Raw genomic sequence first — 27,840 nt, forward strand, 5'->3', positions numbered from 1 at the left:
TATATATATATATAGTTTCTAATTGACGAAAACTGTAACCACCTAATGGACTTCCATTAATGAGGCCTCAACCACTAACTAATGGACCTTCTTTAACAAGTTCACTTACATTTATTGATTTCACACTATACTACTGTGTAGAGCCTTATTTAATAAATATGGTTGTCAATACATTAACAATATATTCCACTAACTATGGAAATTAAGGTGGCTGTGGAACCCTAACAACAATGCAATGTTGTCACACTCAAACTTGACAAAGGCTCAACTAGCCTAGGACTCAAAAAAACTCAATGACTTGACATGACTCAGTGACTTGGGAAAGACTCAACAAATACAAATGAACCTCAAAATACAATAAATTCAGTGCCCAAAAATATGGCGAGTCTCGATGAGCATGGAAATTTTATGGTGAGTATAGAAAGTGGTGAGTTTGTTGGTGAGATTTTTAGTAAGTGTGGGGGCTAGATAAGACTGAAAAAAAGAGCCTTGGATGAGTCAAACTACAGGGGTACAATGTGTATAGTTGCGACAATTCTTATCTTGCATTTTCTTGTTATGTGAGTGTTCTCTCATTTTTGTCTTTTGTGCACATATCAGATCTGCAGGTTTAGAAGCTTCTAGTTGTCCAAAACTCTAGATTTTTTCATTGGTCAATTCATTTAAGTATTGTTTTGGATTGCGTTTTAAAATGCTTGCCTCTATGAATATACAATACTATGGTAGGAGTTTCTCTATTCTGATTTTTGAGTTACAAGAAAACAAAATAGTTGTTTTGAAAGTCGGGCCATGTTAATTGTGGAAGGAAAACCTCGGTTGAAACCATGGCATACAAATTTCAAATTTCAATCCTTACATAAAAAATTTGAAACTATGTAATTTTGAGTTTGACTCCTAAATTTGTTAACATAATTTTGGTATGAATCAACCTTGAAGAGTATTGGAAATTTTCTAAGAAAGTACTTGACAATGCAACCTCCCATAGTTGGTCACATGTCTTGTACTATTATTTTTGGAAATGAATCTTCATATAGGGCTTCCTCTAAAATTCAATGTTTTTACCTAGAAATGGGGTTTACATTATGAAAAGGTTACCCTTCAGTGTCGGTCTTGCCATGAATATGTCATATAGCCCTACTATTTCCATCTCCATTGTTGATTTTCATGTAGCTTGGGAGGTACTCCAAGCCCTAGGGTTTAGGGTTTGGAGGGTAAAGCACCACAAGTAGGATTGTGGGCTTGGAACCCAAGCATGGGGTTTTGCACCCATCAGGATTCAAGCCAAAACCATCAAGAATTTGAGCATGGGAAAATTTGAGGTGATAGAGCTTGGTGTGCCGATTCCAACACTTCGAAGATCACCTAAATCGGAGCTCTAAAACTTGAGATATGAATTTTTGAAGGTCATGAGTGGGTTTACACCATATGTGTCGAGGTCAGCTTGAGTTAAATAAGCCTCTTGACAAGTTGGATGGCCCTAGAATGACGTTGGAAGAATCCCTCTTGTTTAGTATAAATAAGAGGTGATATGTGATCATTTAATCATTCATTTTGTGCAACATAAGGACAGCAAAAGGGTAGCGTAGAAGGGGAAGAGGCCACTAATTAGCCACAAGAGACTAGGGCAGAACAACGAGGAGCAGAAGGGCCATTTTGGAGCCCCTTGTGACTGTGTTGAGGATTATCCCATGTTGCAGCTAGGCCAAGGGTGTTAAAGGCTAAACACAGGACTGATATGGTAGCAACAAGGTGAGTTAAACCCTGTTTTGTGTGGGTTGTAGGCATTAGAGCTTAACTGTGGTAGGCTGCAGGCCATACCACCATAGGAAGGCATCTACACAAGGCTGTTTGGGGTGGTATATGCCCAGAACAACAGCACAATAGGTGGGCACGATCCCATGGTTAGGCCACATTGATTGGAGGTTGTTTGGGTGGTATATTGAGGGTTGTTGTAGCGTGCAAGTGCCCTAACTAGGGACAACATAGATATATCAAAACTGAAGTTGAGTTTTCCTTGTGTTGGGTCAAAGTTTTGACCAGTATTTGGATCAATCTACATTACAGTTTGTTGGGAGCCATTTGTTGGAGTTTCCTTGGGCATGAAGGAACTCCAACTAGGAGTAGATCCTGCTATGGAGTGATGTAGGTGTCCTAGTGTGGATAGAGTCATTGCAGCCTATGGAAGCCAAGGAGGTAGGGCTCACATGGCATGTTAGAAGCCCTAACCAATGGCCAGTTTCACAGTGAAGTTTGGAGCCTAGATTTGTGCAATAGCTCCTTTATTGCAGAGCAAAGGGCAAATGTGGAGAAGTTTGTGGGTAGTCATGTGTAAGGGTCTCCTAGGTGTGGGGATTCCCTAACTAGGTGCAAATGCTACATCGTGGACTTGGTCACTTGTGGACTGTTGGAGGGTAGTGTGAGAGTGGACCAAGTGTGGATGTAAATTGAGCACTTATGGTCTATTGGAGGATAGCATGATAGTGTCCAAGTTGGAGCCTAGTGAGCAAAACCTTGATGGACAAAGGTAGTTGTGAGAGAGGCAGTTGTTGAGCTCAAGGGTCTGATCAACCAGGAGTAGTTGTGGAGCCCGAGACTTGTGTGTGGAAAAGGACTTCTACAACAGATGATGGGTAGTCCTCCTAGCCCATGTTCATTGTGGGAGATGGAAATCTTGCAGTGATAGGTGGTAGCCCTTCATGCCCTATGTTGGTCTTCATCGATGTAGTGCAGGAAGACCATAGTGAGTTGAAGTCCCTAACTAGCTGACGAGCAACAGTGGGAAGTTGAGAGTTGTTCAAAAGTGGAGTTGTGAACAATTCGACAGGAGTCTCGATGTGTTGTGGCCTTGATGGACTAAGGCACAACTAGAGAGTAGATTGACAGCCAAGGTTCAGTGGCTAGATGGACTTGGAGCATTGATAGAGGCAGGAGCTGTAGATCGAGAGCTAAAGGACTGGGTAGTTATAGGGTACGACCGAGGGGAGCTGAGAGAGTCGACTACATCAACCAGATGGTCAGAGTATCTTGTTGAGGGTAGATTGGTTGTCGATGGACTAACACCAAGCCCCAATTTGTATCTTGTACTAGTGGATGTATGATGGCCATTATCCCTAGTACGAGAGCCCTAGATTGTTGTATTATATTTTGTTTAATATAACGAAGTTGGGTTAAAATTTGTAAAAAGTTGTCTATATTCTATGCATGTATGATTTACTGTTGTTTATATTATGTTTTGCAAAGTAGTATCATTTAGATTCTTGGTTTGGTAGTGTTAGAGATTTTAAGATTCTATCCTAGACACACGATTGTGGAAATTCAACATGGTATCATAGCGTATCTGAGCTACTTTGAGGGATAGTGAATCAAAGTGTGCACAACGAAGCAACTTAAAGGGAGTTGTGGGTGTTTGGATCATGGAGTAGAGGGTTCAGCTGAAGACATGGAGATGTGGTCTCGATAGACTACATGATCTGGGTTGGGAGTTTTGGTGGATCGGTGGTGAACCTAGTGCACTTTAATATGTTGTGTGGCAGTTTGTAGATCGTGGACTTCATATGTCTTTTCATGGATGGTTGGGACAGCTCGAGGGTTTCTTTGGCATGGACAAGATCAGGTTGATTAAGATGGATTCATGTGATGGACTAGATATTGGTAGGCTAGAATATTCATCAGATCATGATGTTGCATATCCGAGATTGGAGGGATTTGCATGATTGGTATTTGATCCAGGAGGATGAGTGCTTATAGGATTGAGCCAGTGGAGATCGTTTAGGCTCAGAGGGAGTCTAACCTCAAAGGGAGAAGCCCTATGGAGGTTCGGGATCTTCAGGTTTAGATGTGATGAGGTAGAGGCACTACCGAGATTGTCAGATTCATTCTACAGGGTATGTTGCAGTGATGGATGTCAGATGGGCTAGTGTCAACAGAGATGATGATGGTGACTTCCTAATCTTGGAAGTACCTCCCTCGCTAAGAGGGAGTGTTGATTTTAGTGTAGCTTGGGAGATACTCCAAGCCCTAGGGTTTGGGGTTTGGAGGGTAAAGTGCCACAAGTAGGCTTGGGGGCTTGGAACCCAAGCATGGGGTTTTGCACCCATCAAGAATTTGATCGTGGGAAAATTTGAGGTGATAGGGCTTAGCGTGTTGATTCCAACGCTTTGAATATCACCCAAATCGGAGCTCTAGAACTTGAGATGTGAATTTTTGAAGGTCATGAGTGGGTTTGCACCATATGTGTCAAGGTCAGCTTGAGTTAAATAAACCTCTTGACAAGTTGGAAAACCCTAGAATGATGTTGGAAGAGGCCCTCTTGTTTGGTATAAATAAGAGGTGATATGTGATCATTTAATCATCCATTTTGTGAAACATAAGGATAGCAAAAGGGCAATGTAGAAGGGGAGGACGCCTTTGATTAGCCGCAGGAGACTAGGGGAAAAAAACGAGGAGCAAAAGGGCCGTTTTGGAGCCTCTTGTGACTGCATTGAGGATTATCCCATGCTGCAACTAGGCTGAGTGTGTTAAAGGTTGAACGCAAGACTGATATGACAACAATGAGGTGAGTTAAACCCTGTTTTGTGTGGGTTGTAGGCATTGGAGCTTAATTGTAGTAGGCCACATGCCATACCACCATAGGAAGGCATCTACGCAAGGTTTTTTGGGGTGGTATATGCCCAGAACAACAACATAATAGGTGGGCAAGATCCCATGGTTAGATCACACTGATTCGAGGTTGTTTGGGTGGTATATTTAGGGTTGTTGCAGCGTGAAAGCACCCTAACCAGGGACAATAGAAATATATCAGAACTGAAGTTGAGTTTTCCTTGTGTTGGGTCAAATTTTTGACCAGTATTTGGAAAAATCTACATTACAATTTATTGGGAGCCATTTTTTGGAGTTGCCTTGGGCATGAAGGAACTCCAACTAGGAGTAGATCCCGCTGTGGAGTGTGTTGGCCCTTAGTTTTGGTCTATTTTTGCTTAAGGAAACTTACTTAATATTTATATTTTCCATCCATTTTCCATCACATCCATCTCATTTTGATGTATTTTATGCATATTCAGGTGTTTAATTTTAATTTTTCAATTTCTAGAAGTTTTTATGAAAATTGAGTTTCAAGTGCAATTTTGGACTGAATAAGAAATTCCCGTAATACCTATGTGAATGACATGTTTGCAAGACACTTGGGCTTGAGTTTGATGCATGAATGGAAATATTGGGAACTAGGACTAAGCTAACTCCACTTGGTTTGGTCAAAACAAGCTTTATTAGGCCCGGTCAAGGCTGGTCAAACATGACTAGTCACTAGGAAATCCCTAGGAAATAGGGCAGTTTTGAGATTTTATGGGATTGACCATATTTCTTAGGATGAATTGGATGAGTTCAACCTACATAGGTGGACATGAGTAGATATGAGTGTTAGAGATAATATAGATCATTTTGTTTCACAAAACCTCTATTTAAAGCCAAGACTTTGATGGCTTATGTATGTAACTTTTGTATAATTTTATGTTGAAACACTTTGGAGTTTGAAGCTAATTTGAAGAACTTGTTTCATTTCAATTTGTTGTTCATGTTTGGTTGATTTACTGAAGTTTTTGTAGCTGAGATTTCTTCAAGTGTGCAAGGCAAGGGTGGAGGGCCCCCACACCAAGCTAAGTGCACTTCTTGGTTCAATTTTCATAGTTTTCATAGATTAGTTCTTGTTTCAAATGTATTTAGATGTGTGATGATTGCTGAATGAATATTGTTTTAATTCTAATCTACATATGAAGGGACACATAGGAATTTAAGTTAAATTCCCCTTCTATTTGATCTTGAACTAAAACTGAATTTCATTCTCCATTTCTTATTTGAAGTTATTTTTGCATTTCTAGTTTGAAGCAATGGTGATTGTGATATAGTAGGATTGTGAAGAAGGATAATCTGGACCCCCTTAGTTAGGAGCCTCTTCTTTTACATATTCTACATCATAAACCATTGTTAATTAGTGCTCTTAGATTTATCTTCATGAAAGTAGTATTGTAGGGAAGGACAACCTGGTTCTCCTAAATTAGGAGCCTCTTCCCTCATATATTACATAAATGAATTAGAAATTGTTAAAATAGGTTTATATTTGTAATATGTAATTCTTTAACTCTTCAAATTTTATCTTCTAATCTTGGCTACATCTGATATCCATATATAGTGGACTTACCTCCAAGTTTTACAAACCCGGATTGATAATTAAATACTTGTGTTAATTTATGTTGGCATTATGATACATATGTTGTACTTGATGGCAACCCACTCATCTCAGATGATAAATTATAGTGCAGCAAAGTTCACGCACCTTCATGAAGATAAAAGTTTCTTCCATGTAGAGAAAAGTTCACGCACTTTTATGCAGAGAAAAGTTTATTTCATGTAGAGAAAAGTTCACGCACTTTTATGCAAAGAAAAGTTTATTTCATGTAGAGAAAAGTTCACGCACTTTTATGCAGAGAAACGTTTATTTCATGTAGAGAAAATTTCACGCACTTTTATGCAGAGAAAAGTTTATTTCATGTAGAGAAAAGTTCACGCACTTTTATGCAGAGAAAATTTTATTTCATGGAGAGAAAAGTTCACGCACTTTTATGCAGAGAAAAGTTCACGCACTTTCATGCAGAGAAAAGTTCCTTTCATGAAGAGAAAATTTCACGTACTTTCATGGTTGGTTCATGGTATTAGTTCGACATTTTTTGATCCTATGGTTTTGGCCCGTGGTATTGCATCCAAAAGTGTTGATCTCACGCACTTTCATGGTTGGTTCATGGTATTAGTTCGACAGTTTTTGATCCTATGGTTTTGGCCCGTGGTATTGCATCCAAAAGTGTTGATCTCACGCACTTTCATGGTTCGTTCATGGTATTAGTCCAACAGTTTTTTGATCCTATGGTTTTGGACCGTGGTATTGTGGAAGGCCTAAGACTATAAAAGAGGAAGGAGATCATTTGGCAAAGCATCATCGAATGAATTGAATATCTAATAAGTGCTAGATCTGAAATATTTGTGATTGGGTTATGGTGCAGATCTGGATCTGAATGAAGGAGGAACCTTAGCGCATAAAGAAGGATAAGTTCTTTTGATGGGTCATAATCTTTATGCTTGAATAATAGTATCTTTGCATGATTTTGATCTGTTATATGAGGCACATGCTTGATCTATAAATCTGACAATCTGGGTTAATTAGTGTCTGAATATTCGAAAGAAGGAATTATCCTTTATAGATCTGCACGCAGGTTTCAGGTTGTTGAAGTAGCGTATATCTTTAAATTATGATCTAGCTGCCTCTGTCTATTGCTGCAGTATTCTGGGTTCAGAATTTGGTGTGTGGTTACTGTTACTGTGTTCTGGGTACAGCTGTCAGAGAAGTGTTTACTTGATTCAGTGCTAATTGGGAAAAGGAGATTGTTTGATGCAGATATACTTGATGATTGATTGATGTTCATGGATCCAGTCTGAAAATTTATGAAACGTAGTCCCTGGAAGAAAGAGAAGGTTGTAGCCTTCAGTAGGCTAGCACCTATGTACTAGTATCTTGGCTAGTACAAGAGCTAAGAGGGTTGTAGCTCTCTGCAGGTTGTAGCCTGCGTACTGGTAAAGGACTGCACCAGTACAAAATCATTGTAAAAGGAGTTTGTTATTAAAAGAAGATAGAGACATATTGCAGCAGGTGGTTTTCACCCACATTGGGTTTCCACCTTATATCTGGTGTTCTTTTGTGTGACTATTTTCTTTTCTTGTTCCTGCTCATTATTGTATGATACTGACATACAAAGTAATGATCAATATTTGAAGAATTATTCAAAGTATAAATAAGGAAGATATATTGAAAAGAATTTGATAATACTGATTCAGCCCCCCTCTCAGTATTATTTCCAACAATTGGTATCAGAGCAGGTCCTTCTGAAGAAGCTTGATCGCTTGAAGGAAGATCTAACATCATGAGCAACTACGAGAGGGAAGCATCAATCAGGCCACCGATTTTTGATGGGACAAACTTTGTATATTGGAAGGTAAGAGTTACTGCTTATCTTCAATCTTTGGGTACATAAGTATGGGACATTATAGAAACAGGGTATACTTTTCCATCAGCTACTCCTACAGATTCAGCTGAGAAAAAGAAATATGAATCAAATGCAAAAGCGGTTAATACTCTTCTAGGATGTGTATCTCAATCTGAATTCGTGAAGGTTATGCAATATAAATCTGCAAAAGAAATATGGGACAAGATTGTTTTGAGCTACGAAGGAGATGAACAGGTAAAACGTGCAAAACTTCAAACCCTCAGGATTCAGTATGAGAATCTCAGAATGTATAATGATGAAAGTGTGGCTAACTATTTCCTTCGGGTAGATGAGATTGTTAATTGTATGAAAAACTTGGGTGAAGAAATAAAAGAGGCTGTTGTGGTTGAAAAAGTCCTAAGATCATTGTCCCCCAAGTTTGAATCTAAAGTATCTGCAATAGAAGAAAAGGAAAATCTACGAACTCTTACTATGTCTCAGCTACACGGAATTCTAACTGCTTATGAAATGAGAAAAGGAGGTCCATCAGACAGGAGAGAAGTTGTTTTTAAGGCTTCAGGCAAAGGAGACTACTATGAATCAAGTCACGTGCCAGAAGAAGAAGAAGAATCAAATTTTGTCAGAAATCTTCAACGGGGTACTGGAAGGTTCAGAGGTAAGCTACCTTTTAAATGTTTTGCTTGTGGAAGAGTAGGTCATTATGCTGCCAAATGTCCTCATAAGGATAAGATTGACAAAGGAAAGGAACCTGCTAGATGGAACAAGAAACAGAATGCAAATAAGAAAAGCTACTACACTCATGAAGACAGTGATGGTCTATCAAATAGTGATGAAGATGAACGAGGTAATGACTATAAACTTTTAATGGCATTTGAAGATGATGATTACATGGATGCTATAGATGTGGATAGTTTTTATGATGAGATTTCTAGACTTAAGACATGTATAGAAGATAAGAATATGATCATTGATACTCTACAATTTCAAATTGATGAAAAAGAAAAATATCTTGAAAAGTTAGAAGGTGAAATTGTTGGCCTTAGAAAAGAAATTGAGAAAACAAAGGCTATTAATCTTAAGTTTGTCAAAGGATATGAAACTCTGGATGAGATCATCAATGTACAGCGTTCTCCGCTAAACAAGACAGGTCTGGGGTATAATGGAGAAACATCTCAAGCATCCACCTCAAAGAGTTATCTTGATGCAGCAAGAAGGAATGAGAAAAAGCACAATGGAGATCACCAGGTAAAGCAGGGACGAATTACATCAAGAACGAACAAAGACTATCAGGTAAACCAGGGGCAATCTGTCTTAAGGATGAACAAAAGCTACAACCAGCCACAGGTAAAATCTTCTCAATTTGCTTCAAGAATGGATGACAATAGAAATTACAATCATTTGGCCGGTAGATTTGATAATCGCAGAAGTTTCTTCAATGGGAAATGTTTCTCTTGCCATAACTTTGGTCACAAAACAGCTCAATGTGTTGCATATAAAACAATCATGACTAGAGAAGCTCAAAAACAAAGAAGTATGATCGGGATTACAAAAAGGATATATAACAACTTTTCGGCTCTTTAAAATGAAGTTGAATGTTCTATTTGCAATAACTTTGGTCATGAAGATTCTGAATGTAGGAGCAGGTTTCAGCAGACAAAGGAACAAGCCTCAAGCACCAGAACATGGAGAATAAAGGAACCACAAACAGAAAGATGTGGGATAGAATTTTAGGTAGAAGGACAAGAAAATCTATGGTACATTGACAGTGGATGTTCGAAACATATGACAGGTGATAAAGAAAAACTTGAATCATATTCTGCTTTAGAAAAGGGAAAGAAAGTTTCTTTTGGAAATGATACTCCTGCAGCTATAAAAGGAAAAGGCACTGCTCAGTTAAAAGAAAAGGTCAAAGATGGAAATGTTTTGTATGTTGATGGATTGAAGCATAATCTTCTAAGTGTCAACCAGATGTGTGATCAAGGAACCGAGGTGATATTTAGATCAAACGGATGTCGTGTTCGTGATCTTGATAAAGGCGAAACAGTGATCAAAGGTAGATTCAGAACTCCAAATAATCTATACATATTTGAAGAAGGACAACAACAATGCTATTTGAGCAAGGATGATGAACACTGGTTATGGCATCGGAGTTTGGGGCATCTAAGCTTTTCACAAATAAGGAAAGCATGCAAATATCAGGCTGTTCGTGGTCTTCCAGATATCAAAATTCCAGACAACACCATATGCAAATCATGTCAGTTTGGAAAGAAAACCAGAACTAACTTTCCAGACAAGGAAGGATCAACTAGCATGCCTCTTGAGCTAGTCCATACAGATGTATGTGGTCCATTTAGGAAAAGGACACCTCGAGGAGAAGAATACTTGATATTATTCATTAACGATTTCTCCAGGTTTGTTTGGTTAGGACTTATGAAGCACAAAGACGAAGCATTCGAGAAATTCAAATCCTTCAAAGCCTTCGTTGAAAATGAATCAGGTTACAAAATTAAGTGCCTCAGGTCTGACAGAGGTGGGGGTTTACCTCAAATGAATTTTTCGATTTCTGTGAAGAACATGGGATAAGAAGAGAATTCTCTACAGCTAGAACTCCTCAGCAAAATGGAGTGGTGGAAAGGATGAATAGAACAGTCCAACAAATGGCTCGTGCTATGCTAGATGAGTCTGGAACTCCCGCAACTTTCTGGGGTGAAGCCGCATATGCTGCGGTTGTTATTCTCAACAAAACAAATGTCCGAGTGAACAGCACTCAAACTCCTCATGAGCTCTGGTATGGTGAGACTCCTTCGGTAAAGCACTTCAAAATCTTTGGGAGCAAATGCTATATTAAGAATACTGATGAGCAACTTGGCAAACTTGAACCTAGAGCAGATGAAGGCATTCTTCTTGGTTATTCTCCACACAACAAAGCATATAAGTTCTACAATAAAAGACTTGGAAGAATTGTTGACAGCATTGATGTAGTGGTTGATGAAAAGGGATACATTCCTAGGCAAGTAAATCATGAAAATATCGAAGAAGATGAAGACTACCCTCAAAGACAGAATGATGAAGAAGAAGAACCTCAAGAAGCACCAGAGGAACAGATAAGGATATAAGAGAAGACTCCATCCCGGTACGTTCGGAAGAATCATACAGAATCTCAGATTTTGGGGCAGAAAGAAGCAGGTGTACAAACAAGAAGAACAATTGCAGAAGCTTCAAGCTATTTGGCATTACTCTCCTCCACTGAACCACAAAATGTAAAAGAGGCATGCAAAGATGAATGTTGGGTCAAAGCAATGGATGAAGAACTTGAGCAGATCGAAAAGAACAACACTTGGGAGTTGGTTCCTAGACCAAAGGATAAGAATGTTATAGGGACAAAATGGGTCTTCAAAAATAAGTTGAATGAAAATGGGGAAGTAATTAGAAACAAGGCAAGACTTGTTTGTAAAGGGTATGCGCAGCAAGAAGGAATAGATTTTGAGGAGACTTTTGCTCCTGTTGCAAGACTTGAGGCCATCCGAATGTTCCTTGCTCTCTCAAGCTTTCAAAAGTTCAAAGTATTTCAAATGGACGTGAAATCAGCCTTTTTGAATGGAGACTTAGAAGAAGAAGTATACATTGAGCAGCCATATGGGTTCATTCTTGGAAATGATCCAAATCTTGTATGCAGATTGAAAAAGGCTCTCTATGGTCTTAAACAAGCTCCAAGGGCTTGGTACTATCATTTGGACAAATATCTTCATCAACAAGGTTTTCCAAAAGGATCAGCAGATAGCAATCTTTATATAAAAATTGAAAATGACAAATTGCTAATACTTGTTGTGTATGTAGATGACATTATCTTTGGTAGCAATGAAGAATCTATGAGTCAAAGCTTTGCCTTGGTGATGCCAAAAGAATTCGAAATGTCCTCGCTTGGAGAATTGACATATTTTCTTGGCCTGCAAATCCAAAAAAAGGAAGGAGGGATCTTCTTGTCTCAAACCAAGTATCTCAAGCAAATTTTGAAGAAATATGGCATGGAAGATGCAAAACTAGTATGTACACCCATGGTCACAGGATGTAGCCTCAGTGAAAATGATGAATCAGCAGCAGTACATCAACCAACCTACAGATCTATGATTGGAAGTCTACTTTATTTGACAGGTACCCGACCAGACATCATGCATGCAGTGGGAATAGTTGGAAGATTTCAGGCAAATCCAAAAGAAACTCATCTTTAGGCAGTAAAGAGAATCTTCAAATATCTTCAAGGGACTCAAAATTATGGCTTATGGTATCCTAGAGATACAGATCTCACACTTCATGCTTATACTGATGCAGATTGGGCCGGAAGCATGGATGATAGGAAGAGCACAAGTGGTGGTGCATTCTTTATGGGTTCCAGATTAGTATCTTGGTTCAGCAAGAAACAGAGTTTGATTGCCTTGTCTACAGCTGAAGCAGAATATGTTGTTGTTGCATCTTGCTGCACTCAACTCCTTTGGATGATGCAGACCCTGCAGGGTTTTCAAATCACTTGTACACCACCTATCTCCATCTTATGTGATAATACAAGTGCAATTAGCATTTCAAAGAACCCAGTCATGCACTCAAAAACCAAGCACATACCAATCAAGTATCACTTTCTCTGGGAACAAGTGCTTGAAAAAAACGACAAGTTGGAGTATGTTCCTTCTAAGGAACAGGTTGCTGATATACTCACCAAACCATTGCCTAGGGAGACGTTTGAATACCTCAGGCAAAAGCTGGGGGTTGTTGATGCATCATCTTGTTGTTGAATCTCTTCTGATTGTTGGTTGTACGCAAGGTTCATCTGAAGTATATGCGTACATGTGCTGGGTTGCGGATTGGTCAAAGATCGAATGGCACAGGTTCAGGGGGAGCATATCATGCATTGTTGGCATTATGGAGGAAGTACAGAAGGAGATCATGGATGTTGTTCTGAATATTGCTGCAATACGTCTCTATCTCTTTCATGGTCATTTATGGTGTTTGATGGATTATGGTTCTTCTTTGCAGATCTCGTTTATAGTCAGGGGGAGCATGTTCTTAGGGGGAGCATAACCCTTTGCCCTTGATGTCAAAGGGGGAGAGTGATTGGTTGTTGTTGCCATCAAGTCCAAAGGGGGAGATTTTTGGCATTATGATACATATGTTGTACTTGATGGCAACCCACTCATCTCAGATGATAAATTATAGTGCAGCAAAGTTAACGCACCTTCATGAAGATAAAAGTTTCTTTCATGTAGAGAAAAGTTCACGCACTTTTATGCAGAGAAAAGTTTATTTCATGTAGAGAAAAGTTCACGCACTTTTATGCAGAGAAAAGTTTATTTCATGTAGAGAAAAGTTCACGCACTTTTATGCAGAGAAAAGTTTATTTCATGTAGAGAAAATTTCACGCACTTTTATGCAGAGAAAAGTTTATTTCATGTAGAGAAAATTTCACGCACTTTTATGCAGAGAAAAGTTTATTTCATGGAGAGAAAAGTTCACACACTTTTATGCAGAGAAAAGTTTATTTCATGTAGAGAAAAAGTTCACGCACTTTCATGCAGAGAAAAGTTCCTTTCATGAAGAGAAAATTTCACGCACTTTCATGGTTGGTTCATGGTATTAGTTCGACAGTTTTTGATCCTATGGTTTTGGCCCGTGGTATTGCATCCAAAAGTGTTGATCTCACTCACTTTCATGGTTGGTTCATGGTATTAGTTCGACAGTTTTTGATCCTATGGTTTTGGCCCGTGGTATTGCATCCAAAAGTGTTGATCTCACGCACTTTCATGGTTGGTTCATGGTATTAGTCCAACAATTTTTTGATCCTATGGTTTTGGACCGTGGTATTGTGGAAGGCCTAAGACTATAAAAGAGGAAAGAGATCATTTGGCAAAGCATCATCGAATGAATTGAATATCTAATAAGTGCTAGATCTGAAATATTTGTGATTGGGTTATGGTGCAGATCTGGATCTGAATGGAGGAGGAACCTTAGCGCATAAAGAAGGATAAGTTCTTTTGATGGGTCATAATCTTTATGCTTGAATAATAGTATCTTTGCATGATTTTGATCTGTTATATGAGGCACATGCTTGATCTATAAATCTGACAATCTGGGTTAATTAGTGTCTGAATATTTGAAAGAAGGAATTATCCTTTATAGATCTACACGCAGGTTTCAGGTTGTTGAAGTAGCGTATATCTTTAAATTATGATCTAGCTGCCTCTGTCTATTGCTGCAGTATTCTGGGTTCAGAATTTGGTGTGTGGTTACTATTACTGTGTTCTGGGTACAACTGTCAGAGAAGTGTTTACTTGATTCAATGCTAATTGGGAAAAGGAGATTGTTTGATGCAGATATACTTGATGATTGATTGATGTTCATGGATCCAGTCTGAAAATTTATGAAACGTGGTCCCTGGAAGAAAGAGAAGGTTGTAGCCTTCAGTAGGCCGGCACCTACATACTAGTATCTTGGCTAGTACAAGAGCTAAGAGGGTTGTAGCTCTCTGCAGGTTGTAACCTGCGTACTGGTAAAGGACTGCACCAGTACAAAATCATTGTAAAAGGAGTTTCTTATTAAAAGAAGATAGAAACATATTGCAGCAGGTGGTTTTCACCCACATTGGGTTTCCACCTTATATCTGGTGTTCTTTTGTGTGACTATTTTCTTTTCTTGTTCCTGCTCATTATTGTATGATACTGACATACAAAGTAATGATCAATATTTGAAGAATTATTCAAAGTATAAATAAGGAAGATATATTGAAAAGAATTTGATAATACTGATTCAACCCCCCCTCTCAGTATTATTTCCAACAATTTAGTCAATAAATTAGCCCAACATTTTGGTGTCGTTGCCGGGGAGGCAATTATCAGCATGGTCAAATAGAAGATAAACAAAAACACTAAAAATTTAGTTAGTATACATTTCTCTTAGTTATGTTTCTTTATGCCTAGAAATAGAGATCCTAAAAGTAGATTCCCAAAACAAAACCCCCAACAAAAAAAAATAAAAATAATAATAATAATAACTACAAAATCCATTTAGAAGACAAGATCTAAAAAAATGATGTTAAAGAATAGGCTACAACACTACTCCATTCTTCAACATTCTTTCTCATCAAATTTTTATGATCAAATAAATTTTCATGTCCAAACATTCGTTAAAGTATATTTTTCAAATTTGGATATGAGTTTACTTATGATCTTGTTACGAAAATGGATGCATTGGAAATTATCTTATGCTTGAGAGAATGAATTATTTTTCTAAAATAGAATAGGATAGAATAGGATAAATAAACAAGTAGAATGAATTCACAATAAGGCTTCCATAATAAATTTGTTTCAAACTATTTCTTCAAATCATTGTTCAATATTCATTTGAAAGGACTACATGGCAAAATGCAGTAAGAACAAGCCTATTTTGGGTAACCATATATGATCATTCTGAAATCATGGTTTTTTTTTACATATCTCTTGAAATCTAGTTTTGGAATCCATTCTAAAGTTTTCAATTTATATCACAACTAAAAATGTGATCAAAATCAAAACTAGGTCTCAAGTGAAATGTTGAGCACAGAGTTAGTACAACCTATATTTTAGGTGTCTAATGGAAACATTTTTATCTGAAATTCATAGGGAAGATAGCCCCTGGAATATAGTTTCCAAATCAATTTGAATCACTTCAATCAGATATCATATGAAAATGTTATTCTTGAAATACTAACTACTTGTCGAAAAATATGCATGGTGACAATTCTAGGTCTTGACTATTCATTGGTATATTTGACATACAAAATCATCTTATTTTCAAAACTTGTTTATATGGTAGATATATATTCAAGTCTAGTTCAAGACACAATTTAAATCATCCCATTTGGAGGTGAAATGAAAATGTTATGCCACATTTAGTGACTGCATGTCTTCAAAACAGTATGGTAAAACTCTGCCTCCTAGGCCTGTTCATCACCAATTTTGTGATATCAAGCCTAAGAATTTTTAAAACCTATTTCTACTGGAAAGAAAAAAATTCATCTACTTTAATCTCCAAGTGGAATTACATTTATCCGATCTTTATCGAAGAAGTTACACTTCAAATAATGACTGTTGGTCTAGTTAAAAATTAACAGGCAACTCTATCAAACATGGCACTCCTTATAATTTTTACCATATCATTTTAAACCCTTTTGAAAACCTATTTATACTGGAGGTAGCCATAAGAATTCACTTCAACTTTGCTTTGGAATCACTCTAATAGGATATCAAACAAATATTTTGTAAACAAAATACTACTAGGAGGTCTAGGCTGGCCACCATTCCTCAAGGGGTAAATAAATGCATTATGTTTGTCTATCATATTTGGACTTGTTTTCTAAGAAACGCTTGTAATGATTTACATATATATTGGAAGAAGAGGGACTGTACACCTCTCTTCCTCCATCATCTAATGTTGTATTGCAGGCAAGTGTTATGTTTTTGCAGGTCATAGGAAGAATGAAGGAGTGAACTCCATGGATGAAGTAATTTTCAAAGTCAAATTCATATTCCAAAATATGAATACAAATGTTCAAGTCAAAGAAAAGTGAAAATTCACCTGATTTTGAGTTCATTCGATGAAACTCAAAGTCTTGAAGCTTGCTCTTAGATGTTGACCAACAACACCAACAAACCCTACAACATGATCGAGATCAAGGCAAAAAGACATGAAGCTAATCATTATAAGAAGCAGTCAAGTTCAGTACCATGTCAAGTCACATAAATCTCCAAAGAAGCCTTTCATAAACCATATTGTTCATGATTTCATCCATCATCCATATTGTATGCTCTGTGATCTATTATTCATCCATTTACTACTTTCTCATGACTTCAATATAACCTATTTCCATAAGCTTTTCATACTTCCCTACACCATTACACCCCACCTCCATCTAGAAAGGAAAAAAATAAAAAAAAAATAGAAGAAGATCAAAAATAATAAAGGAGTTTGGTTGTGAAAATCCATGAAAGTGGCACAATACAAACTTGAATTCATATAGGAAAACCAACCAGCTTGGCCAATATGAATTTTCTATTTTGTTTTACCATTTCTTCAGTTTGAGTTTGCAGGAATCATCCTACAGAATAAACAAGACTTGGAGACAAGTCTTCCCATCAGCAAGGGGGGAAGGCTCGCAAAAAGAAACTTAGTTGTGCAGCTGAATTGATGATGGAACTTGTATTGTTGGCAGTTGGGACCTGAAATATTTTTGAAATCAATAGCAGTTGACCTGGAATGTTAGAAAAAACATGTATATATTGCATAAAAATGTACATGACAGAAGGGACCTGAGTTATTATGAATCAATTGCAGAGGGACCTGAACGACATCAACAATCAATGGACCAGAATCAATGAAGGATGCTAGAACAGGAAGCATAAATAAGCTCTATGTTTCTATCTATCTACGATATTCAAACAAGACAATTTCATCCAATATTGTTAAAGAACAACAACATTCATCCAATACTATCAGGGAAGTACAAGTATAGTAAGTGCACAATTTTTCTCTTGTAAATTCAAATTTTTGTAGAAATTTTTAGACTTTGTTAAAATTGAGATTAGTACCTGAATGCATATTCATTACATTACCTTCATCCTATATCCATTATTTTATACCCATTATCCTATATTCTACATTTACATTTACCCTATACCTAATCCAATGTACATATGTACATTTCTATTTCATTCCATAACCCTTATATTCTACATTCCCTTCATATATTTCACATTCACTTCATAACTTTTAAAAACCCTAAGTTTTTTTCCATAAAGCAAAAGGGATCAAAATGAGGATTTAACAAGTCGAAACCTGCACCATAAATAAAACATTAGTATTATGGGAAATAATTTTAAACATGACCTAAATGGTCATTTTAAAATTAAAGAGATATTGTAAAACATAAGGGATGTGCACATTATGAAATATATTTCAAGAAAATACAAAATCGGAATGATTAATGTATTAAATATATCATAGTGCATGAAATGGTAATACGATATTATCATAGCAAACTTTATGAAAATACGATGTGATGGTGCAAGGTTATTATACCAAACCTTATGATAATACGGTTATTATGGTAAGCCGGTGGTAATGCATTGCAAACCCAATGAGAAGGGATGAATGGTGAATGCAAGTAGCTATAGGTAGTAGAAACCAACGTGGTAATAAGTGCAAAACAAAATCATGAGTCATGTAATCGACATGGTAATAAGGTAATGTATATATGATAGTCACAGCATAATAAGTCGGTATGCAGGAGGACAGCCATGAAAAAATGGAAGGACGGCTTCAAATAAATCAAATATAACCTGCGCCGAAGTCATAATAACAAATATGAATGAAAATAGTTCTATTTAGCAGTCCAATGGAGACTATACACATCATACCAATCAAAAGGACAACAACCGAATAACAAAACAGTCAAATATGCATTTGAAACAGCAGAGAAATAAACCTTGTGCATTCAACAAAGAAGAGCTCTGCCATTGTTGAAGCTCAGAATTGTAAATTTGTTGCCATAACAACCATTGAGAGGCTCAGGAAAACGGTATATGCCATTGGCCAACAGTTGAGGGAATTAAAATGTTTTGACAGAGGAAGTGAAGGTAGAAATAGAGCGTTGAGGACTTGGAGAGATAAGAAGTGTAAGTTGACGGAGGAAGTGGAGTTAGTTAAAAATTCTCGGAGAAGCAAAGGTAAGATCGAAAGCTGGATTCTCTTTAATAAATACAACAGAGGTTCATGAGGAAATCTCGGGATTTTTCTAAAGATCGCCGGGATATGAAAGCACACAACTTTTGTTTGTCATCCATTTGTGCCACTAGTCAACCCAACAGTTTTCTAAAACAATGCTTAACAATGGGAAATGATATGAAACACAACTAAGTGGGCCATGAATCAGGTATAATCCATGACATCGCTGAGTTTGTTAATAAAATGAAGTGTTTAGACAGTGAGTTTAATTGCACAGACAGTGTGCTTGATTGCACAAGTAATGAACTGTGGTATAGCTTCAGGTTAACATGTGATCTGTTAACGTAGGATAGAAAAAAATCAAAACAAATCTTGGCTGACAAATCAAATTTTCCACGAACAAGGTGTCTTATTGAAGTTTGATTGCATGTTGAGTAATGAAACAAGAAGTTTAAGTGTAGTTTTGAAAACACATGGTTCGCCAAGCATAAAACAAGATGTTTTTAAAAAACATGTATTTTTCAACGTGAATTGGGTAGTGTGATAGAGGAACAAGTTGTTGTCTGATTAATTAAAAGAACTCGATTTCTAAGAAGGCAGAGAAGGTGAATTGTTCATCTCAATAATTTGATTTCAATTTAAGAGCAGAGAGTTTTTTGCAGGATTCGATTTCATTTCTGAGCATTTAATTGCATTTCAGGATTCGATTTCAGATTCTGAGCATTTAATTGCTGGAGACAGAGATAGCAGGTTTAATTGATTTTGTTGCAGCTCACATATCGATTTCCTCATTCATATTTAAAAAATGCAGTTCACAAATTTTATACACGCAGTGAAGCCATTTCATGAGTTATTTGATGAATGTTGACATATATACAGTGAGCCATTCTTTGAAAAATTTTGCACACGGTGAGCTTAGATCATTGCAGAGTGACTGCATGGTGATTTTGTCTTAAAGAGAGGCGAAATTATGTGAGAATTCAAAGAACAAAAAGATATTGTGACATAATTTTTATTTTATTTTTCTACACAGCCAATTCAAAAACAGAGAATTCTACATTAGAGACAAAGGAGTTTTTTTTTTTTTTTTTTGATGAAACAGAGGATAGAATATAAGAAATAGATTAATAAAAACATGTTTATTATGTTTTTATAATCTTTCTATATCAAAATTTTGTGTTTGCGGAAGCAGTAAGTTCATATTTTTGAGGATTGGTTTCATCTCTTTGTCAAGGGCATCAGAAAAGAGGTAAGCAGGATACTGGAGAAGCATTTGAAGAGAAAAATTGATTTCAAATTGAATGATCATTCAATCTCAGAAATGCATTTCAATTTTGAGAAGCTACTATTTTTCATTGCTTTTTCTGGGAAAATGAAAATGAAATTTGAAAAACGAAAACATGGGTTTTCTTTAGAACGAGCCTAATTAGGCTCCATGCAAGCAGTTTTCTCAAATTCATTTCTATTTGGGATATTTTTATGGTTCTTTTGACCCCTATTTTGCAGATTGCGTGGGTAAACTAGTGGCTAAATTGAAAGTGAATGCCTAGACATAAAAAAATTGCTTCTTTTAGTGAGATGTAAGAGCAACTGGATATTGGATCCTTTGAGTAAAATTGTTGATATTGCTAATTTGAGAGGGACATGAATCCTGTGTCAGAATGTATTGCAAAATTCAAGTTTTATTTGTTGTCTTCTCTGAAGCTACTCATCCAGAATGATATATTGGCATTTTATCATCAGAGGAGGAATAGTGTAAAGTTTTTGAATTTGTATGTTGATGGTGAAACCTCATCACACATCGGAGACATTCTTGTTCCCATCACTCCAGAATACATAGCCCAAGCCATAATTTTTCCACTGATAGGTAAAGAATGCCATCTACAAGAAAAGAGAAGAAATACATGAAGGCATAGATATTATTTTACAGGTAACTCAAGAGAAAGCTTCATCTTCAAGGGTCAGAGCCACAAGTACATCAGCAGGCCAATCAACATATAGAAGTAAAAGGTCAAAAGGAAGAAACAAGCATGAGGACATGCTTGAAGATCAACAAGGGGGAAATGTTGGCCCTCAGTTTTGGTCTATTTTTGCTTAAGGAAACTTACTTAATCTTTATATTTTCCATCCATTTTCCATCACATCCATCTCATTTTCATGTATTTTATGCATATTCAGGTGTTTAATTTTAATTTTTCAATTTCTAGAAGTTTTTATGAAAATTGAGTTTCAAGTGCAATTTTGGACTGAATCATAAATTCCCGTAATAGTTGTGTGGATGACATGTTTGCAGGACACTTGGGCTCGAGTTGGATGCATGAATGGAAATCTTGTGAACTAGAACTGAGCTAACTCCACTTGGTTTGGTCAAAACAAGCTTTATTAGGCTCGGTCAAGGCTGGTCAAACATGACTAGTCACCAGGAAATCCCTAGGAAATAGGGTCGTTTTGAGATTTTATGGGATTGACCATATTTCTTGGGATAAATTGATGAGTTCGACCTGGATAGGTGGATATGATTAGATATGAGTGTTAAAGATAATATAGATTAGTTTGTTTCACAAAACCTCTATTTAAAGCCAAGACTTTGATGGCTTATGTATGTAACTTTTGTATAATTTTATGTTGAAACACTTTAGAGTTTGAAGCTAATTTGAAGTACCTCTTTCATTTCAATTTGTTGTTCATGTTTGGTTGATTTATTGAAATTGTTGTAGCTGAGATTTTTTCAAGTGTGCAAGGCAAGGGTGGAGGGCCCCCACACCAAGCTAAGTGCACTTCTTGGTTCAATTTTCATAGTTTTCATAGATTAGTTCTTGTTTCAAATGTATTTAGATGTGTGATGATTGTTGAATGAATATTGGTTTAATTCTAATCTACATATGAAGGGACACACATGAATTTAAGTTAAATTCCCCTTCTATTTGATCTTGAACTAAAATTGAATTTCATTCTCCATTTCTTATTTGAAGTTATTTCTGCATTTCTGGTTTGAAGCAATGGTGATTGTGATATAGTAGGATTTTGAAGAAGGACAATTTAGACCTCCTTAGTTAGGAGCCTCTTCTTTTACATCTTCTACATCATAAACCATTATTAATTAGTGTTCTTAGATTTATCTTCATGAAAGTAGTATTGTAGGGAAGGACAACCTGGTTCTCCTAAGTTAGGAGCCTCTTCCCTCATATATTACATAAATGAATTAGAAATTGTTAAAATAGGTTTATATTTGTAATATGTACTTCCTTAATTCTTCAAATTTTATCTTCTAATCTTGGCTACATCTGATATCCATATATAGTGGACTTGCCTCCAAGTTTTACAAACCCAGATTGATAATTAAATACTTGTGTTAATTTAGTCAATAAATTAGCCCAATAGAGTGATGTAGGTGTCCTAGTGTGGACAGATTGTTGCATCCTGTGGAAGCCAAGGAGGTAGGGTTGACATGGCATATTAGAATCCCTAACCAATGGGAAGTTTCAGAGTGAAGTTTGGATCCTAGATTTGTGCATTAGCTCCCCTATTGCAGAGAAAAGGGCGGATGTGGAGAAGTCTATGGGCAACTGTGTGTAAGGGTCTCCTAGGTGTGGGGATGCCCTAACTAGGTGCAAATGCTATATAGTGGACTTGGTCACTCGTGCACTATTGGAGGGCAACATGAGAGTGGAACAAGTGTGGACATGGATTGGGCACTTATGGTATGTTGCAGGATAGCGCAATAGTGTGCAAGTTGGATCCCAGTGAGCAACACCTTGAGCGACAAATGTAGTTACGAGAGAGGAAGTTGTTGAGCTCAAGGGTCTGATCAACCAGGAGCAATTGTGGAGCCTGAGACTTGTTTGTGGAGAAGGACTTCTACAACAGATGATGGGAAGTCCTCCTAGCCTATGTTCATTATGAAAGATGGACATCTTGTAGTGATAGGTGGTAGCCCTCCATGCCCTATGTTGGTCTTCATCAATGCAGCGCAGGAAGACCCAAGTGGGCTGAAGTCCCTGAGTAGCTGAGGAGCAACAATAGGTAGTTGAGAGTTGTTCACAAGCAGAGCTGTGAACAATTCAACAGGAGTCTCGATGTGTTGTGGCCTTTATGGACTATGGCACAACAAGAGAGCAGATTGACAGCCGAGGTTTAGTGGCTAGATGGACTTGGATCATTGATAGAGGCAGGAGCTGCAGATCGGTAGCTGAAGGACCCGACAAGTACAGGGTATGACCGAGGGGAGCTGAGAGAGTCGACTACATCAACTAGATGGTCAAAGTATGTTGTTGAGGATAGATTGGTTGTCGATAGACTGACACCAAGCCCCAGTTTGTATCTTGTACTAGTGGATGTATGAGGGCCATTATCCCTAGTACGGGAGCCCTAGATTGTTGTATTATATTTTGTTTAATATAACGAAGTTGGGTTAAAAATTGTAAAAAGTTGTCTATATTTTGTGCATGTGTGATTTACTGTTGTTTATATTTTGTTGTGCAAAGTAGTATCATTGAGATTCTTGGTTTGGTAGCATCAGAGATTTTAAGATTTTATCCTAGACCCAAGATCATGGAAATTCAACATCCATAACCTAACTGCTAAAGGAAAGAAGGGTTTTGAGATGCAAGGAGAAGGGAAAAAGGAGAATGGGTTACGCAACAAACCTAAGAAAGTGAAGGATCAAGGAAAACCCCCATCAAATACTGAATTGAACTTGGAAGACAACTCTAATTGGAATAAAAATAAATGTAAAGAAAGAAGGTCGCAAAACAAGAGAGAAGAAACCATCATCGTCTGTGAGTTCAAGAAGGAAAAAATTCACCAAAGGAACAGCAAGGTAAGAGGTACAACAAAATAAAGTTTTAGTTAGGAAAAAGAGGTAGGAAAAGGAAAAGAATGCTGAGAAGAGATGAAAAAATAGTTGAAATTGAGCACAAACAAAATGCAAAGTCAGTGTTAAAACTTCCATACAAGTAGTAAGGGCTTTCATTGCAAAAGTTGCATCTCTATTAAAATTATTTTGTTTCTACTATAGAGACAGAGATCCTATATTTAAGTGATTTCTAACAAAATTGGTGAGAACTAGAGTTCAATCTAATAAACCTATTTAGTCTGAATGAGGGAAAGAAATCTAAGAGAAAAAATCATGTTTGATGAATCAATGAATCGATAATTAACAGAAAACAAGTCTATTATACCTTTGAAGTGTCATTTTTCAAGTCAACTACTATCTTTGTTACTTTTTACTATCATTTCTTTCATCTAGTTATCTTGCAACAAATTAAGTTTAGCGTACTAAGAACAACTGGTCATATGAGTCCTTCGCAATCAAAACTTCTAATGGGTACAAGTTTCTTCTTTTCAATATACATTTGTACTTGGTTTGTACCTATTGCAATCTCACATTTCTCTGGCAGGAGGAGCTTTCCCATATTTTGGTTCTCATAGTTACAAAACTTGGCTCTATGAAAACTTGGGCGAGCCGGAGAGTAAGTGATCAGCTCAAACGTGGCAAAAACTCATGCAAACTAGGCTAATTTTTTCTTACAAGAATGGAAATTTTGTACTGGCCAAGAAGCAAGTTTGACTTGCCAGCAAGTTAGTTTGGCTTGTTTTCTCTATTGGTCTGAGTTTGAATAGGAAACTATAACAAATTTTGTAACAATTATATTGATAATGTTATCAAGTTATAAATACATATTTTTAATGTATTGGAAGACTAAAAGAGGAAGATGGAGATGAAAGTAAACATGATAGTGTTGAAGCCCCGAAAATCGGGTCTACAACAAGGGGGATACCCACCCGGTCCGGACCTTGGTTAGCAGCTCCTTTTCTGTTTGGTATAGTGGGTCCGACTGGGGATATGGGACCAGTTTCCCAATTTATGTGTGTGTGTGTTGAGAATTGATATTTCCTTTCTAATAATTTCTAAGTAAAATATTTTTATTCTAAATTTAATGTAATTGTAATCTAATGAACATAAATATCTAATTCTAAAACTAACCCGGGATTTAATCTTTCAGTTATGCAATCTAAAATGATTTCAAATGGCAGTTGGTAATAAAGATCATTCAACTTCTATGAGAAAAGAATTCAATAAAGATAAACCATTTCGTATAAAAAGTTAGACAAAACGATTGTGGAAAACATATCGCATAATAAGTTACTCATATATTAATCATAAATAAATAGCTATCACCGTACAGAAGTGTCAAATGATAACTCAAGCATTCAAGCATTTATATATAAATAACAGAACATGAATATCACCTTAACACATAAGTAGAAATCGTTAAGAAATAAAAGTACCATTTATAACTAGTTCTACTCATGAGCTTCAGCAATAATGATCTATCTCTTCTTAATCCAACATCTACTAAGAGTACAAAAGTGCAACATCAGTAGTAGATATTAAACACAGATATCAATAAATCCTGTTTCATTCATTCATTAAAACCTCCTCGGAGGGTGAAAAAGTGCATGTTCTGAGGACAAGTTTTTGATAAATTTAAGGACCCTTCTCTAAATGCATGAGAAGGGTTTAAATACTACTTAGCTAAATCTAAAAATAATTTATTACAAAAATGTAGGATGTGGTTTAAATGACCATCCTCATTTCAAGCCAAAAATAAAGCAAAATTAAAACTAAAACTAAATCTAAAATTAAATTTGGCAACTAACTATCTATGTAAATGTTCCTTGTAGTCGCAAGCATTCAGCATTTGCTTGAGGAGAGTAGGCTGGCCGACTTCCGACTTTAGTTGTCCTGCGAAAATGGAATCGGCAAGTGCTGGCGCCATATTCTCGACAGAATTAATGATACATTTGAGAGTCATGCACTGGCTGTGTGGTTTTACCAAGTGCGTCCATTAAGAATCCCAATTTAACTTGGTTAACCTTTTGATGGACTCTGCTCCTTCTTGAGCCTTCTGTCTCCAACTTGTCTGTAGATGTTGTACATTTGGTAGATATTTACATACCACTTGAGGATATCCTTGATAAATACCACTGGTTTTAGAATTCATGTTTTGCCTTTCGCATTTAGCACTTTTTCCTACAAATTTCTGGGCTTACAAGCGACTGAGTGATTAAAGGCTTTCCTTTTCAAGGGGTTTTCCTAATCACGCATCGAAAATTGCCTCTGTTTCTCGATCCGGGCTTCCTTGGTGTGATTTTCGCCTCTTATGCACTTTTTGTTAGAGGATATAAACCTTAAATTTTGTGGAAAGAACGACTCCATGAGTTCTTGGTTCTAAGTTTTAAATTGTCTGTTTGTGATATTAGCACTATCCAGTACCCATTTGACGATGTCCGTGTATGGAAGAATCTTGGGCCTCACTGCTATCTAGTGTAAGAACAAACGTGCTAGTTCTGTAATCGATGCCTCAGATGACCCGCGTGAATCTACAGTTGCTGTAACCTCCATTACTCTAGGATTTTCTTCCTCGAGTAGGTTGTACATGCTTTCCCAAGTTGTAATACCGGCATCTTTGTTACAGGTGGTGTCTGTGTATAAGGGAATCATTTCTTTATCTTCATAAATTGGAGCTTTACCCTTCTTTCCCATAATATTCTAAGCACTGCTATGTATACTTCTCTGCTTTTTGCTCCTGCAATTTACAAATGAGGCAAGAGTAATGATAAAAAAAAGATGACGGGAAAGCTTTAAATTCCAAAAACATATAAAATATATCACCCTATGTGAAATGGCTCTTCAATCAGATCAAAACCATATTTCATTAACGATTGCCAACTAACTCATTAATTAACATTAACGCACATAACTGGGCATCCGTTTATGGAAAAAGCTTTTTTGAACAACGAGCCCTATAGATCTGCGATAAGGCGATTTTTTGCGATTTTCTTTGCAATATCGCTACTTTGTTGAGTGTGGCAATCATCCATTAACGTGTTTTTCTGCGAAATGCAATTTGTGAGACTCGCCATCGCATATCGGTGTTTTGAGGCATTTTCACCTTAACTGATATTTGAGGCATGCGATGTGATGAGTGTCTTTTAGTATATGATTTTGCATCGAAATTTCGCAATCTTAGGATTCTGCTTATAGGAAAGCATTCATTAGCTTTTAGTGATGCGACACTTTTTATTGAGAGTTTGATTTATTCGAACTTATCATAAAACTTAAGTCTTTTTATATTTTTGGAGTATTCTCCTAAGTTTATGATAGTAAGTTTTATTAAAAAAGGGAATACAAGTACTAAAATTTTTTGAATAAGGGTCCCCACTTATTTAGTATTAGTAATAAGACTAAATAAGAAGGGGGGTTGTTGCTGGCCACAACAATTGGCGATTCACTTGGAAGAACTAGTTATCTCTTCTTTTCTTTTGAATTTTCTAAACTTCCAAAATAGAAAATTTTTCTAGAAAATCAAACTTCATCATAGAAAGATAAAGTTCATCTTGCTTTCAGCTGTTAATGATAGTTTGCTTCTTCTATGTTAACTTTGGTTATTAACTTCCTAGAGCTAGTCATTGTATCTACATCAGTCACTACTTGGTTTATAAAGATAAAAACAAAGACTTCTCTGTAAATCAATTTTAAATATGCTCATTTGTCGTAGGTAGAGCCTCTGCTACCAGCAGGTGTTTATGGCCTCGACAGGGTTACCTGTTACCCAACAATGATCCTGTATCCTACTTGGAGGAATATACAATTTTCAAAGAAAAATCCATATCTACACTTAATGCTTTTATTTTCTTTTAATCCTTAAAGAACAATGCCTTGGTTTGATAGCCAAATTATGACAGTGCCACTTCCTTGATTTACAACTTTTTTGAACAAGCTGGCTCGTGATGAGACCCCTTGTCTTTTGATTGCAACAATCTCGAGTCATTGCCCTATTGTGGTATGCAGTTTTGGCAAAGTCAGCAAGCTATAATATCTATGATCATGATAATTCAGCTCGTGATGGGACCTCTTATTCTTTAAGTTTAAAGCGTATTGTTGGATTATTCCTTGAAGCTCGTAATTTCCTAAGTGGGGAGGAAGTCATTGTTTCCTTAAGGATAGCTCTAGACGACAATTGTAGAGTTTTTTGGAAAG

The 27,840-nt window shown here is 36.7% G+C and overlaps 1 pseudogene; it reads left to right on the forward strand.

Annotated features, from left to right (window-relative positions):
• The window catches only part of LOC149164535 (sugar transporter ERD6-like 5), a 76,311-nt pseudogene that overhangs the window by 31,228 nt on the left and 17,243 nt on the right, over positions 1 to 27,840 (forward strand).

This window comes from Pinus tabuliformis, chromosome 5_1, assembly GCF_031772625.1.
Source record: "Pinus tabuliformis cultivar Carrire ecotype Pingquan chromosome 5_1, CPIR1, whole genome shotgun sequence".
Lineage (NCBI taxonomy): Eukaryota > Viridiplantae > Streptophyta > Pinopsida > Pinales > Pinaceae > Pinus > Pinus tabuliformis.